General features: G+C 48.2%; 1 pseudogene; it reads right to left on the reverse strand.

Moving 5' to 3' along the window:
- Window positions 1-9,399: 9,399 nt before the first annotated feature.
- On the reverse strand, window positions 9,400-17,761 carry LOC119316157 (annotated as a pseudogene).
- Between the last annotated feature and the right edge of the window lie 1,374 nt (window positions 17,762-19,135).

Below are 19,135 nucleotides of genomic sequence, written 5' to 3' on the forward strand. Positions count from 1 at the left end.
TTATGCTACCAAGATATGAAGAGTGCTGCTATCTTAATTTGCTCACTAAAATCAGGTTGGAATATTTTATTTATTTTTCTTTTTTCTGTTCATTTTTTGTTTTCTTATTTTATTTCTTCTTTCAGTTACATGTCAATTTTTTAAAATATATATTAAACATTTTCCAAACACAGGCTGAACATTTTTCAGATACGCCTTAAATATTAAAGCATCTTGGGCGCATTTGTTTAATTCAGACTCCATTTTGTAGGATATACCATTCCTTTCATGTTCTGTAGCCATTCTTATGAATGAAGGGAGATAATGTTGTTGCGCCTGACAGCACAGATGAAAAATTGCATGTTGTCAAATTTGACAAAACTGGTAAGGGAAAACAGAGGAGGCAGTGCAATACATCACGATTTATATTGTGCCTTGTGAAGGAGAGTTTACTATTCTGCTCGCTGTTAATGAAGTTTAGTTCAGTGTGTGTATTTATCATTCTTCATAAGTACGACAAGGTTAGGGGTTCTCAACTTCCTAGATACTGGCCAGGTTCTTGGATCACCTTCATTATCACCTTATTGGTCTCGAGCAAACGCTCCCTTGCACCATGAGAAAAATTGTGGAGCTTGTTGACTCAGTCCATCAGAGTTATCAAACTCTACTCTCTGTTATTTCATGCACTACATGTCGTACTGCCCCATCACATCATATGGGGATTGCTTGCGTGAGTAAGGTTCGATGTTTTTTTCCTGACATGTAAGTAGTTTATACTTGCATTTGTCCTGAATCCTAATCCGTTATATTTTTTTCTGTTTGAATTAGTAGAGCATAACTTGCGCCTGCACCCCCTACCCCTAGGCAGGCCAAGTGAGGAACAAGCTGTCGTGGAGTTCTTCATGGAGAACCAGTTTCCAGCTTTAAAGCTATAAGACTATGAGGTACAACTTCATTGAACAATCAAACATTGTATTGGCTTGAAAAGTTTATTCTTGTGCCATATCAAACGTAATTCCAAAGTATAAATATAATAGGATACAAAAGCTAGAGTGCGTAAGATGAATAATTTCTACTCATAACCACTCATTTCACCTTGGGCCAGATAATACAGATGTTGTTGGAGAACGGTGCAGAAAACAAAAATTTTCCCACGGTTTCACCAAGATCCATCTATGAGTTCATCTAGCAACGAGTAATCGGATGCATCTACATACCTTTATAGATCGCGAGCGGAAGCGTTCAAAGAACGGGGATGAGGTAGTCGTACACGACGTGATCCAAATCACTGGAGATCCTAGCGCCGAACGGACGGCACCTCCGCGTTCAACACACGTACGGTCAGCGTAACGTCTCCTCCTTCTTGATCCAGCAAGGGGAGAGGAGAGGTTGAGGAAGATGGCTCCAGCAGCAGCACGACGGCGTGGTGGTGATGGAGCTGCAGTACTCCGGCAGGGCTTCGCTAAGCTCTATGGAGGAGGAGGAGGTATTGGAGAGGAAGAGGGAGGCACCAAAGGCGTGGTTGAAAGGCCCTCCTTCCCCCAATATATATAGGGAGCCCAAAGGGGGGGGGCGCCGGCCCTAGGAGATCCAATCTCCTAGGGGGGCGGCGGCCAAGGGAGGATTCCCTCCCCCCCAAGGCACCTAGGGGGTGCCTTCCCCTTGTGGGACTCTTCCCTTCTTGCAACCCTAGGCGCATGGGCCTCTTGGGGCTGGTGCCCTTGGCCCATGTAGGCCAAGGCGCACCCCCTACAGCCCATGTGGCCCCCGGGGCAGGTGGCCCCACCCGGTGGACCCCCGGGACCCTTTCGGTGGTCCCGGTACAATACCGGTGACCCCGAAACTTGTCCCGTTGGCCGAAACAGCACTTCCTATATATAATTCTTTACCTCCGGACCATTCCGGAACTCCTCGTGACGTCCGGGATCTCATCCGGGACTCCGAACAACATTCGGGTTACTGCATATACATATCCCTACAACCCTAGCGTCACCGAACCTTAAGTGTGTAGACCCTACGGGTTCGGGAGACATGTAGACATGACCGAGACGACTCTCCGGTCAATAACCAACAGCGGGATCTGGATACCCATGTTGGCTCCCACATGCTCCTCGATGATCTCATCGTATGAACCACGATGTCGAGGATTCAAGCAACCCTGTATACAATTCCCTTTGTCAATCGGTATGTTACTTGCCCGAGATTCGATCGTCGGTGTCCCAATACCTCGTTCAATATCGTTACCGGCAAGTCACTTTACTCGTATCGTAATGCATTATCCCGTGACCAGACACTTGGTCACTTTGAGCTCATTATGATGATGTATTACCGAGTGGGCCCAGTGATACCTCTCCGTCATACGAAGTGACAAATCCCAGTCTTGATCCGTGTCAACCCAACAGACACTTTCGGAGATACCCGTAGTCTACCTTTATAGTCACCCAGTTACGTTGTGACGTTTGGTATACCCAAAGCACTCCTACGGTATCCGGGAGTTACATGATCTCATGGTCTAAGGAAAAGATACTTGACATTGGAAAAACTCTAGCAAACGAACTATACGATCTTTATGCTATGTTTAGGATTGGGTCTTGTCCATCACATCATTCTCCTAATGATGTGATCTCGTTATCAATGACATCCAATGTCTATAGTTAGGAAACCATGACTATCTGTCGATCAACGAGCTAGTCAACTAGAGGCTTACTAGGGACATGTTGGTGTCTGTTATTCACACATGTATTACGATTTCCGGATAACACAATTATAGCATGAATAAAGACAATTATCATGAACAAGGAAATATAGTAATAATGCTTCTATTATTGCCTCTAGGGCATATTTCCAACAGTCTCCCACTTGCACTAGAGTCAATAATCTAGTTACATTGTGATGAATCGGACACCCATGGAATTCTGGTGTTGATCATGTTTTGCCCTAGGGAGTGGTTTACTCAACGGATCTGCTACATTCAGGTCCGTATGCACCTTAGAAATCTCTATGTCTCCATCTTGAACATTTTCACGAATGGAGTTGAAGTGACGCTTGATGTGCCTTGTCTTCTTGTGAAACCTGGGCTCCTTGGCAAGTGCAATAGCTCCAGTGTTGTCACAAAAGAGTTTGATTGGACCCGACGCATTGGGTATGACTCCTAGGTCGGTGATGAACTCCTTCACCCAAATTGCTTCATGTGCTGCCTCCGAGGCTGCCATGTACTCCGCTTCACATGTAGATCCCGCCACGATGCTTTGCTTGCAACTGCACCAGCTTACTGCCCCACCATTCAAAATATACACGTATCCAGCTTCCTACCAAACTTACGGCAAGGTTTACATAAGGTCTGGTACACAGCATGGCATACATAATAGAACCTATGGCTGAGGCATAGGGGATGACACTCATCTCTTTTATATCTTCTGCCGTGGTCGGACATTGAGCTGAGCTCAGTTTCATACCTTGTAACACAGGCAAGAACCCCTTCTTAGATTGATCCATATTGAACTTCTTCAATATCTTATCAAGGTATGTGCTTTGTGAAAGACCTATGAGGCGTCTTGATCTATCTCTATAGATCTTGATGCCTAATATATAAGCAGCTTCACCAAGGTCCTTCATTGAAAAACTTTTATTCAAGTAGGCCTTAATGCTGTCCAAGAGTTCTATATCATTTCCCATCAAAAGTATGTCATCTACATATAATATGAGAAATGCTACAGAGCTCCCACTCACTTTCTTGTAAACACAGGCTTCTCCATAAGTCTGCGTAAACCCAAACGCTTTGATCATCTCATCAAAGCGAATGTTCCAACTCCGAGATGCTTGCACCAGCCCATAAATCGAGCGTTGGAGCTTGCACACCTTGTCAGCATTCTTAGGATCGTCAAAACCTTCCGGCTGCATCATATACAATTCTTCCTTAAAGAAACCATTAAGGAATGCCGTTTTGACGTCCATTTGCCATATCTCATAATCATAGAATGCGGCTACTGCTAACATGATTCGGACGGACTTCAGCTTCGCTACCGGTGAGGAAGTCTCATCGTAGTCAACCCCTTGAACTTGTCGATAACCCTTAGCGACAAGCCGAGCTTTATAGATGGTCACATTACCATCTGCGTCTGTCTTCTTAAAGATCCATTTGTTTTCTATGGCTCGCCGATCATCGGGCAAGTCATTCAAAGTCCATACTTCGTTTTCATACATGGATCCTATCTCGGATTTCATGGCTTCCAGCCATTTGTCAGAATCCGGGCCTGCCATCGCTTCTTCATAGTTCGAAGGTTCACCGTTGTCTAACAACATGATTTCCAAGACAGGGTTGCCGTACCACTCTGGTGCGGAACGTGTCCTTGTGGACCTTCGAATTTCAGTAGGAGCTTGATCAGAAGTATCTTGATCATCATCATCAACTTCCTCTCTAGTCGGTGCAGGCACCTCAGGAACATTTTCTTGAGTTGCGCCATTTGCCGGTTCAAGAGGTAATACTTCATCAAGTTCCACTTTCCTCCCACTTACTTCTTTCGAGAGAAACTCTTTCTCTAGAAAGGATCCATTCTTAGCAACAAAGATCTTGCCTTCGGATCTGAGGTAGAAGGTATACCCAATAGTTTCTTTAGGGTATCCTATGAAGACGCATTTTTCCGACTTGGGTTCGAGCTTTTCAGGTTGAAGTTTCTTGACATAAGCATCGCATCCCCAAACTTTTAGAAACGACAACTTAGGTTTCTTTCCAAACCATAATTCATATGGTGTCGTCTCAACGGATTTCGACGGAGCCCTATTTAAAGTGAATGCGGCAGTCTCTAAAGCATAGCCCCAAAAAGATAGCGGTAAATCGGTAAGAGACATCATAGATCGCACCATATCTAATAGAGTGCAATTACGATGTTCGGACACACCATTACGCTGAGGTGTTCCAGGCGGCGTGAGTTGTGAAACTATTCCACATTTTCTTAAGTGTGTGCCAAATTCATGACTGAAGTATTCTCCTCCACGATCTGATCGCAAAAACTTGATTTTTCTGTCACGTTGATTCTCAACCTCACTCTGAAATTTCTTGAAATTTTCAAAGGTCTCAGACTTGTGTTTCATTAAGTAGACATACCCATATCTACTCAAGTCATCAGTGAGGGTGAGAACATAACGATAGCCACCGCGAGCCTCAACACTCATTGGACCGCACACATCCGTATGTATGATTTCCAATAAGTTGGTTGCTCGCTCCATTGTTCCTGAGAACGGAGTCTTGGTCATTTTACCCATGAGGCGTGGTTCGCACATGTCAAATGATTCATAATCAAGAGACTCTAAAAGTCCATCTGCATGGAGCTTCTTCATGCGTTTGACACCTATGTGACCAAGGCTGCAGTGCCACAAGTATGTGAGACTATCATTATCAACCTTACATCTTTTGGTTTTCACACTATGAACATGTGTAGTATTACGCTCGAGAAAGAATAAACCATTCACCATCGGAGCATGACCATAAAACATATCTCTCATATAAATAGAACAACCATTATTCTCGGATTTAAATGAGTAGCCATCTCGAATTAAACGAGATCCCGATACAATGTTCATGCTCAAAGCTGGCACTAAATAACAATTATTGAGGTTTAAAACTAATCCCGTAGGTAAATGTAGAGATAGTGTGCCGACGGCGATCACATTGACCTTGGAACCATTCCCGACGCGCATCGTCACCTCGTCCTTTACCAGTTTCCGCTTATTCCGCAGCTCCTTTTGTTTTGCCGGCCTTCTTGTCTGCTAAGTATTTGGGGCAGTTCCGCTTCCAGTGACCACTTCCCTTGTAATAAAAGCACTCAGTCTCGGGCTTGGGTCCATTCTTTGGCTTCTTCCCGGCAGCTTGCTTACCGGGCGCGGCAACTCCCTTGCCGTCCTTCTTGAAGTTCTTTTTACCCTTACCCTTCTTGAACTTAGTGGTTTTATTGACCATCAACACTTGATGTTCCTTCTTGACTTCTACCTCTGCTGATTTCAGCATTGCAAATACCTCAGGAATGGTCTTTTCCATCCTATGCATATTGAAGTTCATCACAAAGCTCTTGTAGCTTGGTGGAAGCGACTGGAGGATTCTGTCAATGACCGCGTCATCCGGGAGATTAACTCCCAGCTGAGTCAAGCGGTTATGTAACCCAGACATAGTGAGTATGTGCTCGCTTACAGAACTATTTTCCTCCATCTTACAGCTGAAGAATTTGTCGGAGACTTCATATCTCTCGATCCGGGCATGAGCTTGAAAAACCATTTTCAGCTCTTCAAACATCTCATATGCTCCATGTCTCTCAAAACGCTTTTGGAGCCCCGGCTCTAAGCTGTAAAGCATGCCGCGCTGAACGAGGGAGTAATCATCAACACGTGTCTGCCAAGAGTTCATAACGTCTTGGTTCTGTGGGACGGGAGCTTCACCTAGCGGTGCTTGTAGGACATAATCTTTCTTGGCAGCTATGAGGATGATCCTCAGGTTCCGGACCCAGTCCGTATAGTTGATGCCATCGTCTTTCAGCTTGGTTTTCTCAAGGAACGTGTTGAAGTTGAGGACTACGTTGGCCATTTGATCTACAAGACATATTGTAAATATTTTAGACTAAGTTCATGATAATTAAGTTCATCTAATCAAATTATTCAATGAACTCCCACTTAGATAGACATCCCTCTTCTAGTCATCTAAGTATAACACGATCCGAGTCAACTAGGCCGTGTCCGATCATCACGTGAGACGGACTAGTCAACCTCGGTGAACATCTTCATGTTGATCGTATCTTCTATACGACTCATGCTCGACCTTTTGGTCTTCTGTATTCCGAGGCCATGTCTGTACATGCTAGGCTCGTCAAGTCAACCTAAGTGTTTGCATGTGTAAATCTGTCTTACACCCGTTGTATGTGAACGTTGGAATCTATCACACCCGATCATCACGTGGTGCTTAGAAACGAACGAACTGTCGCAACGGTGCACAGTTAGGGGGAACACTTTCTTGAAATTATTATGAGGGATCATCTTATTTACTACCGTCGTTCTAAGTAAACAAGACGCAAAAACATGATAAACATCACATGCAATCAAATAATAATAGTGACATGATATGGCCAATATCACATAGCTCCTTTGATCTTCATCTTGGGGCTCCATGATCATCTTGTCACCGGCATGACACCATGATCTCCATCATCATGATCTCCATCATCATGATCTCCATCATCGTGTCTCCATGAAATTGCTCGCCAACTATTATTTCTACTACTATGGCTAACGCGCTTAGCAATAAAGTAAAGTAATTTACATGGCGTTTCTCAATGACACGCAGGTCATATAAAAATAAAGACAACTCCTATGGCTCCTGCCGGTTGTCATACTCATCGACATGCAAGTCGTGATTCCTATTACAATAGCACGAACATCTCATACATCACATATGTATCATTCATCATTCATCACAATTTTGGCCATATCACATCACAAAGCACTTGCTGCAAAAACAAGTTAGACGTCCTCTAATTGTTGTTGCAAGTTTTACGTGGCTCAAATAGGGTTATAGCAAGAACGTTTTCTTACCTACGTGAAAACCACAACGTGATTTGTCAACTTCTATTTACCCTTCATAAGGACCCTTTTCATCGAATCCGCTCCAACTAAAGTAGGAGAGACAGACACCCGCCAGCCACCTTATGCAACTAGTGCATGTCAGTCGGTGGAACCGGTCTCACGTAAGCGTACGTGTAAGGTTGGTCCGGGCCGCTTCATCCCACAATACCGTTGAAGCAAGATAAAACTAGTAGCGGCAAGAAACTTGACAACATCTACGCCCACAACAAATTGTGTTCTACTCGCGCAAGAAGAACTACGCATAGACCTAGCTCATGATGCCACTGTTGGGGAACGGTGCAGAAAACAAAAATTTTCCTACGGTTTCACCAAGATCCATCTATGAGTTCATCTAGCAACGAGTAATAGGATGCATCTACATACCTTTGTAGATCGCGAGCGGAAGTGTTCAAAGAACGGGGATGAGGTAGTCGTACACGACGTGATCCAAATCACCGGAGATCCTAGCACCGAACGGACGGCACCTCCGCGTTCAACACACGTACGGTCAGCGTAACGTCTCCTCCTTCTTGCTCCAGCAAGGGGAGAGGAGAGGTTGAGGAAGATGGCTCCAGCAGCAGCACGACGGCGTGGTGGTGATGGAGCTGCAGTACTCCGGCAGGGCTTCGCTAAGCTCTGTGGAGGAGGAGGAGGTATTGGAGAGGGAGAGGGAGGCACCAAAGGCGTGGTTGAAAGGCCCTCCTTCCCCCACTATATATAGGGAGCCCAAAGGGGGGGGCGCCGGCCCTAGGAGATCCAATCTCCTAGGGGGGCGGCGGCCAAGGGAGGATTCCCTCCCCCCCAAGGCACCTAGGGGGTGCCTTCCCCTTGTGGGACTCTTCCCTTCTTGCAACCCTAGGCGCATGGGCCTCTTGGGGCTGGTGCCCTTGGCCCATGTAGGCCAAGGCGCACCCCCTACAACCCATGTGGCCCCCAGGGCAGGTGGCCCCACCCGGTGGACCCCCGGGACCCTTCCGGCGGTCCCGGTATAATACCGGTGACCCCGAAACTTGTCCCGATGGCCGAAACAGCACTTCCTATATATAATTCTTTACCTCCGGACCATTCCAGAACTCCTCGTGACGTCCGGGATCTCATTCGGGACTCCGAACAAACATTCGCGTTACTGCATATACATATCCCTACAACCCTAGCGTCACCGAACCTTAAGTGTGTAGACCCTACGGGTTCGGGAGACATGTAGACATGACCGAGATGACTCTCCGGTCAATAACCAACAGCGGGATCTGGATACCCATGTTGGCTCCCACATGCTCCTCGATGATCTCATCGGATGAACCATGATGTCAAGGATTCAAGCAACCCTGTATACAATTCCCTTTGTCAATTGGTATGTTAGTTGCCCGAGATTCGATCGTCGGTATCCCAATACCTCGTTCAATATCGTTACCGGCAAGTCACTTTACTCGTACCGTAATGCATGATCCCGTGACCAGGCACTTGGTCACTTTGAGCTCATTATGATGATGTATTACCGAGTGGGCCCAGTGATACCTCTCCGTCATACGAAGTGACAAATCCCAGTCTTGATCCGTATCAACCCAACAGACACTTTCGGAGATACCCGTAGTCTACCTTTATAGTCACCCAGTTACGTTGTGATGTTTGGTATACCCAAAGCACTCCTACGGTATCCGGGAGTTACACGATCTCATGGTCTAAGGAAAAGATACTTGACATTGGAAAAACTCTAGCAAACGAACTATACGATCTTTATGCTATGTTTAGGATTGCGTCTTGTCCATCACATCATTCTCCTAATGATGTGATCTCGTTATCAATGACATCCAATGTCTATAGAGCATTATGTTGAACAGGCATGACTGAATTTGCATCGGTAGTTTCTACACTCATAGAACCTTCCAATACCTTGATCACTACTGACATTGAAAGCCTTTGAATGCTGTCATTTTGCAGGCACCATATTGCAAGCTTCATCATTTGAATCACTTCTTCCTGATGTGAAACCATATCATCACTATGCTTGTCAACCAGATCAACAAATTGGTCATTTTGAGCTTTTTCCCGCAGTACATTTATAAGTTGAACTTCCTCCTCCGGCTGAGAATGGTCTATATTTTTTCTTCCACTTACTATTTCCATGACAACAACTCCGAAGCTGTAGACATCAACTTTTTTTGTGATCCGCGATGTCAACCATTCAGGGGCCAGATATCCAGGTGTTCCTCTCATCACGGTAACTACCTTGCTTTGATCCCTATTTATTAACTTACATAGTCCAAAATCAGCCACTTTGGCATTGAAGTTGTCATCCAAGAGAATATTTTGTGGTTTGATGTCTAGATGAGCAATTTTCCGCTTGCACTGCTCATGGAGATAACACAGGCCCTTGGCAATATCCAATATGATCCTAGAACGGGTGCACCAATCAAGAGGACTGTTGTTATGACGGTAATAGATCCACCTATCTAGCGACCCTCTTGACATATATTCATATACCAGAAGCCTCTCAGACTTCTCTGCACAAAACCCAATCAAACTAACAAGATTAATGTGTTCAATGCTACCAATAGTCTCAACCTCTGCCAAGAATTCTTTCTTTCCTTGCCTAGTACCTTCCAAACGTTTCACTGCAACACTTTCTTCACCTAATTTTCCTTCAAAAACCGACCCAAACCCACCTTCTCCGAGCTTGTTAATGAAGCCTTCAGTGCATTCGCTCAACCTTTCAAACTAATACCTCATCGGCATTCCAGGTAATTGATCAAAATCAAATTCATCTTTATCTCCGTTTTTCTTCCTCCACTTCAGATAAAGACCAGCAATAATGGCAAGCAATACAACAGCAATAACAGATCCAAGTGTAGCACCTAAAATCGACTTTTTTTTGTTTTCATCAATCTGCACCTTGAGGTAGGCAGTGGAGTCGGAACCAGGCTGCATTGATTGTAAGGAGAAGACCTTTGTCATCCATATATATATTTGCTATCTCTGAACATAACTGCCATGCAAGAGCTGTTAGACTGTATTTACATATAGCTTCTGTATATGTCTTGTATATTGTATCGTACACCTTGGTGTACCCCTTATATATATGAGATAGCCACACCCTTAACGGGTGTCGTGCAGTTTCCCAAAACCCTAAGTCTTACATGGTATCAACCCTAACCGATCCTATGTCTTCCGCTGCTGCTGCCGCCGCCGCCTCCGCCGCCGCGATCGCGCCCAACTCCGTCGCCGCCGTCGCGCCGGCTTCTGTCACGGCGCCTGCGTCGCCGTTCCTCTCCTCGCGTCCCCTGGTTTCGGTCTACACCGGCCAATCTTCGATGGTAGGCGCCTCCTCGGATCAGCCACCGCTGTCGTCACCGGCCGCGCCTCCGCCGACCCTGGGGGATCCTTCGTACACCGGTCCGTGGATGGGATCGGCCACCTACGCCCCCCACGGGGCTGCTCCACTCCCGCCCGCAGGCCCCTACGGGGCGGTGCCCGTCCCCGCTGGATCGGCAGCCTACGGCTCGTACGGGGCTGCTCCACTCCCGCCCGCAGGCCCCTACGGGGCGGCGCCCGTCCCTGCCGGATCGGCGGCCTATGGCCCCTACGGGGCCGCTACTTCATCAACGGGCCACTACGGGGCGCCGCCCTACGCGCCCGCCGCGGCTGCATCCCCTGCCGCTGTTGCAGCGGCGCCCTACGCGCCCTCACCTGTCGCCGCGAACGCTGGGCCGGACAGGGCCCCGCCGCCGCCATTGCCCTACGGCGGCTACTACCCTCCGGCAATGGCTGCATCTGGTGGATCATCTCACATGACCTACTACACGGCGCCTCCTCCTGCTGATCATGCCGTGGCCAGCACGCCGTTCTACTTCGCGCATCTGATCCCAGTGAAGCTGACGACGGACAATTATCTGTCATGGCGTGCACAGGTGTTGCCACTTCTCCGCAGTCGCTATCTGGAGGGCTACGTCGACGGTTCCTTGTCGTGTCCTCCACCACATCACCCGGCATACCATGCGTGGGTGGCTCAGGATCAGGCCATTCTTTCGGCGATCCAGTCGTCGCTCACCGAGGCGGTGTCCTCCTTGGTTCTCGCTGTCATCGCCGCTTCAAGCAGGACTTCCTCGGCGTCGGCAACAATGGCAAAGGCAACGAGAAACAAGCTGCCTTGGCCACTCATGAGCCTGCTCGTCAAGCAGGCCACACTACATCATACCCCATTGATCCAACATGGTATATGGACACAGGCGCTACGAATCATTTGACGGGTGAGATGGGCAAACTCTCCGTTCAGGAGCCATACCGTGGTAATGATCAGGTTCACACCGCCAGTGGAGCAGGTATGCACATATCACATGTTGGTCAGGCCTCTCTTTTAACTCATCAACAGAAATCTCTCCATCTTCGTAATGTCCTTAGAGTTCCTTCTGCTACTCGTAGCCTATTGTCTGTTCCTCAGCTTACTCGTGATAACAATGTTTTCACTAAGTTTCATCCTTTTTATTTTTTTATCAAGGATCGGGCCACGAGGGACGTTCTGCTTAGAGGTCGCCTACGCGATGGATTATATGCACTTGATCTGCCTTCTGCCCCTCGAGCACTCACTGGTGTCCGTGTGTCGCCTACTCATTGTCATGCACGGCTCGGCCATCCTGCCACTCCCATAGTTCGTAGTGTTCTTCATCATCATAGTCTTCCCGTTGTGTCCAATAAAGATGTTGCCACAGTCTGTGATGCCTGTCAACAAGGCAAGAGTCATCAGCTTTCGTTTTCTGATTCGAGTCGTGTCGTCAAAACTCCACTTGAGCTTATTTATTCTGATGTATGGGGGCATGCCCAAACTTCTGTGAGCGGTCATAATTATTATGTCAGTTTTATTGATGCTTATAGTCGGTTCACTTGGCTTTATCTTATCAAACGTAAATCCGATGTGTTTGATGTGTTCCTGCAATTTCAAGCTCATGTTGAGCGTCTTCTTAAGCATAAGATTATTCATGTTCAGTCAGATTGGGGGGGTGAATATCACAACCTCAATTCCTTTTTTAATAAGCTTGGGATTTTGCATCGCGTGTCTTGTCCTCATACACATCAGCAGAATGGCACGGCTGAACGTAAGCATCGTCACATTGTCGAAACCGGTCTCACCTTACTTGCTCATGCATCAGCACCTTTTCGTTTTTGGAGTGATGCTTTTTCTACTGCCTGTTTTCTCATAAATAGGCTTCCTACACGTCTCCTTGGGATGAAAACACCACTTGAACTATTGCTTAATGAGGTTCCAGATTATACTTTTCTCAAAGTTTTTGGTTGTGCATGCTGGCCTCATCTTCGTCCTTATAATAAGCACAAGCTCGAGTTTCGGTCCAAACCTTGTGTATTTCTTGGGTATAGCTCTCTTCACAAAGGGTACAAGTGTCTTCATATTCCATCCAACCGTGTCTACATCTCGCGTGATGTTGTGTTTGACGAGAGTGTATTCCCGTTCTCGTCTTTGTCCATAACTCCCACCCCTCCAGCCTCCTCCTTGCAATCCACCTCTCCACTGCCTGCTCAATTTGTTGATATTGCATATTCTCCTGCGTTGTTGCCTAATCATGCTGCAGGAACGGGTCGTGGAGTTCGCCTGGAGTTGCTGGAGGAGCCGGAGCCATCAACTGCACCCGACGTGGCGAATGGCCTTGTGCATGCGCCATGCATGCCTGGACTGGGCGCCTCAGCGTCGGCTCTGTCTGTGCCGGCCTCTTCTGAGGCTGGGTCGGTTCCGCCTGGGCCGGCCTTGCCAGGGCTGGTCTCCCCTGCGTCGGCCTCCCCCGAGCCGGTGATTCCATCGGGGCCGGCCTCCCCCGAGCTGGTGCTCCCATCTGGGCTGGCCTCTCCTGCGCCGGTGAGCTCGCCTGGGCTGGGCTGCCGCGCCTCGGTTGGCCTTGAGCCGACTGACTCGCCCATCCAGTCGAGTCTGTCGCCAGGGTCGGCCTCGCCTGGGTCGGCCTCGTCCTCGCCTGTCGCTGCTGCATTGTCACCGGCTGCGTCGGATACTTCTTCATCGCCGGGGCCGTTGCCACTGGTTGCACCACCTGCGGCCGTTCCTCTTCGACCACATACTCGCAGTCGATCCGGTATTGTGTGTCCCAAGCAACGCAAAGATGGGACGGTCGCCTGGCTTGCGGCATGTGTTGCTCATGTCAAGGAAGATCCTTCGGCTGAACCGCGTCACTTCCAGGTTGCTCTCGGGATTCCTCATTGGCGTCAAGCTATGGAGCAAGAGTATCAGGCATTGTTGACAAATGGTACTTGGCAGCTTGTTCCTCCGGTCTCTGGTGTCAATGTCATTGATTCCAAGTGGGTCTTCAAGGTTAAGAAGCATGCTGATGGTTCTATTGAACGCTATAAGGCACGGTTAGTGGCGAAAGGGTTCAAGCAAAGGTATGGTCTTGACTATGAGGATACGTTCAGTCCGGTGATCAAACCAACAACTATTCGACTTCTGTTGTCCTTGGCTGTTACTCGGGGTTGGTTTCTTCGTCAGCTGGATGTTCAGAATGCCTTTCTTCATGGTGTTCTGGATGAGGAGGTTTACATGCGTCAGCCCCCTGGTTTTGTTGATCCTGCTCGTCCTCATCATCTGTGTCGCCTGGTCAAGGCGCTCTATGGGTTGAAGCAGGCTCCTCGTGCTTGGCATGCCAGATTGGGCTCTGTTCTTCGGTCACTTGGTTTTGTTCCCTCTACTGCTGACACCTCGCTCTTCCTTCTGCATCGACCTCAGGTGACGATGTATCTTCTGGTATATGTTGATGACATCATCCTCATTAGCTCCTCGGATGCTGCTGCTGACCGTCTGATATCTTCCTTGAGTGGAGATTTTGCGGTGAAGGATTTAGGAACGTTGCATTACTTCCTTGGGCTGGAAGTTTCACGTTCTTCTGCTGGCTTGACACTCACACAGCATAAGTATTCGATGGACTTGTTGCGACGGGCAGGTATGCTTAAATGCAAACATGTCATGACTCCTATGTCTGCTACTGATCGTTTGTCTGCGTTTGATGGAGATCCTCTCACCTCTGATGACGCCACTGAGTATCGTAGCGTTGTTGGTGGCCTGCAGTATTTAACTATCACTCGGCCAGATCTCTCATATGCAGTCAATCGTGTCTGCCAATTTCTTCATGCTCCTCGGACTTCTCATTGGACAGCGGTGAAGCGGATTCTTCGTTATGTTTGCTTTACTGCCTCATATGGTTTGCTCCTTCAGCCAGCACCGTCTCCTACGCTTTCTGCTTTTTCAGATGCTGACTGGGCTGGTAATCCAGATGACAGGCGATCCACGGGGGGACATGCTGTCTTCTTTGGTCCTAACTTGATCGCCTGGGCTGCTCGCAAACAAGCTACAGTGTCCAGGAGTAGCATTGAAGCAGAATATAAAGCCGTTGCAAATGCTACAGCTGAGATCATATGGGTACAGTCCTTATTGAGAGAGTTGGGAGTTCCTCAAACTCAGCCGCCTGTCCTTTGGTGTGATAATATTGGAGCCACATATCTCTCATCTAATCCAGTGTTTCATGCTCGGACAAAGCACATAGAAGTTGACTATCATTTTGTACGGGAACGTGTTGCACAGAAGCTACTCCACATCAAGTTCATCTCCTCCAAAGATCAACTTGCTGACATTTTCACGAAGCCTCTTCCACAACCTCAGTTTGTAGGCTGCAGGCGCAATCTTAACATACTTTGTACTTCAGGGCATAGTTAAGATTGAGGGAGAGTGTTAGACTGTATTTACATATAGCTTCTATATATGTCTTGTATATTGTATCGTACACCTTGGTGTACCCCTTATATATATGAGATAGCCACACCCTTAACGGGTGTCGTGCAGTTTCCCAAAACCCTAAGTCTTACAAGAGCAATTATTCAAGCAGGCTTTCTTACAGTCGTCGACGCTTGTTGCGTTCACAACTGTATAGTTCTTATCAAAGTAAGAAATGGAGGGAAGGGTCAATAGTCGATGCCGACGTTTTTCTTGGCAAGAGATTTGAGTTATTGGGAAACAACCACGATTTGGATTTCGTTCTTCCACCAATTTGAAGTAGCTTGAACTTGAATTAATATCAACTGGACAAGTACATTGCCCCTTGTTGCATAAGCCATACTCCCCGCAGGCAGTTGGGTAATCACAAGTATCCATTATTCCCTGCAGTACATCAGAAACCACATTCCAGCTGAAACCAGACCAATCATACAGCCTTAGATGTCCATCTAGATCTAATCTCATGTATTGTGGGGAGTAAACTGTTGGCAGGGAAATATTACTGCTACTATATACTTCTTCATCTAATAGCCAACGAAGGGTGAAGTTTCCATTCGTGAATGTAACATTTCTTGAATAATTTTCTATGTAGTCTTCTCCTTCACTTTCATAGCCAGTGGTATACTCAAAGTAGACTTGTGGTGGTGTGGATTCAACATAAGCATATAACCCTTTTGGGAGCACCATGATATAGAACTGATTCTCAGTCGTATTTGTCGCAGAAGTATTTGATGTGAGCCTCATACCTTCCACAAGTGTCTGTCCAGGAACCATTGTGTCAGTAGGATGATCGAATGACTGCCACACGGTGGCATTCTTGTGGTCAAACAACACCAGATTACCGATGTCAGTGATCATGATCCCGGCTACAGACCTGTTTGATGTGTTGCTTGACCAGACATGGTTACCATCAGCATCACATAGGACCAAATTTCCATCCGAGGTAAACTCAAGGGTGGCATTCTCCCTAACAGGGCGATCCCGGTTGGCAGACCAGACTACCTGCGGATCATAAATGCTAACGTTACCCCAAAGAGGAACCCGTCGCATAGGGACAAGGAGGGGACACAAAAGAACCCTGCGGCGAAGTAAGCTGCAACGCCGGAGTGAGTCTGTGGATTTGCGATGATGATGTCGCGGCTGTACCTGGAGCTGTCGAAGTAAGCGTTGTTGTTGATCCAAACATTCGATGGTTTGGATGTGGAATTGTCGCCCATGGTTTGCGCCCCAAAGAGCACGGGTGCTGCAGCCGAGAGCACGAGGAGGAAGAGAACGGCAAGACCCATGGTGCTTTAGCGGAAACTGCAATTATAATCAAGAAAAATAATTTCATTCCCAGCTTGCGAGAAGGCAGCAACAAACTCAGGATGGGCTTGCGGAATAGAAGCAGGATGGATTCGCACCTCAATATTTGGCCAGAAATGATGGCCTGGATGGACTCGCCGAGGTTTTCAGAGATGGATTGGTCTGAACAGTTGAATATGTTCATTGTACTGGCTGTGCTCTTTTGCATTCCCATGCTAGCTTGCTAGCAGCTGGACTGTGGAGTGTACATCAGCGATGACAGCAAGCTTCCGTGTGCTGGTTATGTGGTTCACCGTTCATCCCTGTTAAACACAGAAGCATTCAACAACAAAATTCATGTCAGCACGTACATATGTATCTTCTGCAATTTCTTTCGCATGGAACCAGTGTGATAAACTCAGTTTTCTTGAACCATTCTTCGTCTTTTTTTCACCGTCTGACTTAATTGCGGTTGGTCTTGTCCTAATTGAAAGGTAAATGATTCCGATCTCTTCTTCCTTTTCACGGTCCACACGCTCCTCTCAGATTCACCTCCACCTCGCCTTCTTACTGAAAAAGGCTTTCGTCCCGCTTTATAAATAAAGCAAACCACCAGAGCCATACAGTACAACAAGGTTCACCCACACACAGAGAGTATTACAACACGAAGTACAAGGGGTTCTGCTGAGGGCACAGCTCAACAAGCCCTGAAAATAAACAAAGGGGGCGGTACAACCGCAGCGATGATCGTTGGGTCCGCCGGGTCATGCAGTTGGTGCCATCCGGCCACACCGCGGTAAACATTAATGGAGAGATCGGCCCATACTTCCCCACCTTTTGTGGGGTTAGACAGGGTGACCCCTTCTCTCCATTCCTGTTCAACATGGTGGTTGATGCCTTGGCTTCTATCCTGGATAAAGCCAAGGCCGCAGGTCACATCCGCGGCATCACCCCGCACCTTGTGGAGGGGGTGTCTCCCTCCTCCAATATGCCGATGACACCATCATTATGTTGCAGGGCTCAGAGGCTGAGATCGCGAACATCAAATTTCTCCTGCTCTGCTTCCAACGTTTGTCGGGCCTCAAAATTAACTTCGCTAAAAGCAAGGTGATGGTCTTGGGCTACTCCCCCTCTGAGAGCCAGAGTATTGCTAACCGCCTGAACTGTCGGCTGGGGACCTTCCCTACTTCTTATCTGGGGATCCCCATTAGTGACTTGCGCCTTACTGTGGCCGACCTCCGTCCCGCGGTCCACAAGCTGCAACACCGCATTGAGCCATGGCAGGGCAGGTGGCTCTCTAAGGCTGCCCGCACGGTCCTCATCAACTCGTCCCTCTCCACTCTTCTCCTATTCATCATGAGCTTCTACAGCCTCCCCGAAACGCTACACCACGAGATTGGCTCTGTCCAAGCTAGGTTCTTCTGGGCTGGCGAGGGCGGGAAGCAGAAATACCACATGGTCCGCTGGCCGGACATCTGCAAGCCCCGTGACCAGGGCGGTCTCGGCATCATGTCTTCCAAACGCATGAACCTGGCCCTCCTCACTCGCTGGCTGTGGCGCATTGCAAACGGCGATGGTGGCTTGTGGCTGCAAATCATCCGTCGCAAGTACCTGCGTGACCAGCCCCTCGCTTTCTGCGTTAGGACGGGTGGCTCTCAGTTTTGGCAGTCTGTTGTTCAGCTCCTCCCGGTCCTTCGCATTGGGACATCCATCGTGGTTGGCACCGGTTCGGCCACGCTTTTTTGGTTCGACCACTGGGCCGGGGATCTCCCTTTCGCGGCCCGGTTCTCTGACCTCTTCTCCATAACGGTCGAACCTAGGATCTCCGTCGAGTCGACCCTTATTGACTTAGGGCGTCTCGCGTTCCGGCGACCATTTGGGCCGCCGGAGGTTGCCGCTTGGCATGAGCTCCTTGACTTGGTGGCCCTCCATGAGCCTGACCCACCTCGCCTTCTTCCTCTCTCACACCGGACTCTTCTCAGGAGAGCGCTGCACCCCCACCCTCGCCTCTCTCTCCCCTCCTGCAGTAAGTGCCGCCAGATAGGCTGACCGTATCACTGACCCGATCGGCGACACGGCACAGCCTACTGCTGGCTTTACGGGGCTAGATGACAACCACGGTCGTCATGAGCTGGAACTACAAGAACACCAACGCTGCACTTGGATGGTTGTAGCAAAACTTCCCGTCGGTCGGTACAAAACACCCCTCCCGTCACAGCTTTCCTGCAATTCGGTTCCAGCATCAACGACTTGTGATTGCAGTTTTTTGCTGCCCGGACCCAGCACCTGCCACGTGTGATTGCAGCTTTCTCACCTCAGTCGGCTGCAACTGCAACACGTAGCAACATTTGGAGGCGACGGTTCAAGCACGAGCCGAGATGCTGCAACCGGCACAACAGTAAGCTACAATCGGCGAGTAATTTTGCTGGAATCAGGGCGAGCCATTTTTTTGCTGGGATTAATGACGGCGAACAGTTTTTGCTGGAA

Source organism: Triticum dicoccoides, chromosome 6A (assembly GCF_002162155.2).
Source record: "Triticum dicoccoides isolate Atlit2015 ecotype Zavitan chromosome 6A, WEW_v2.0, whole genome shotgun sequence".
In the NCBI taxonomy this organism is placed as follows: Eukaryota; Viridiplantae; Streptophyta; class Magnoliopsida; order Poales; family Poaceae; genus Triticum; species Triticum dicoccoides.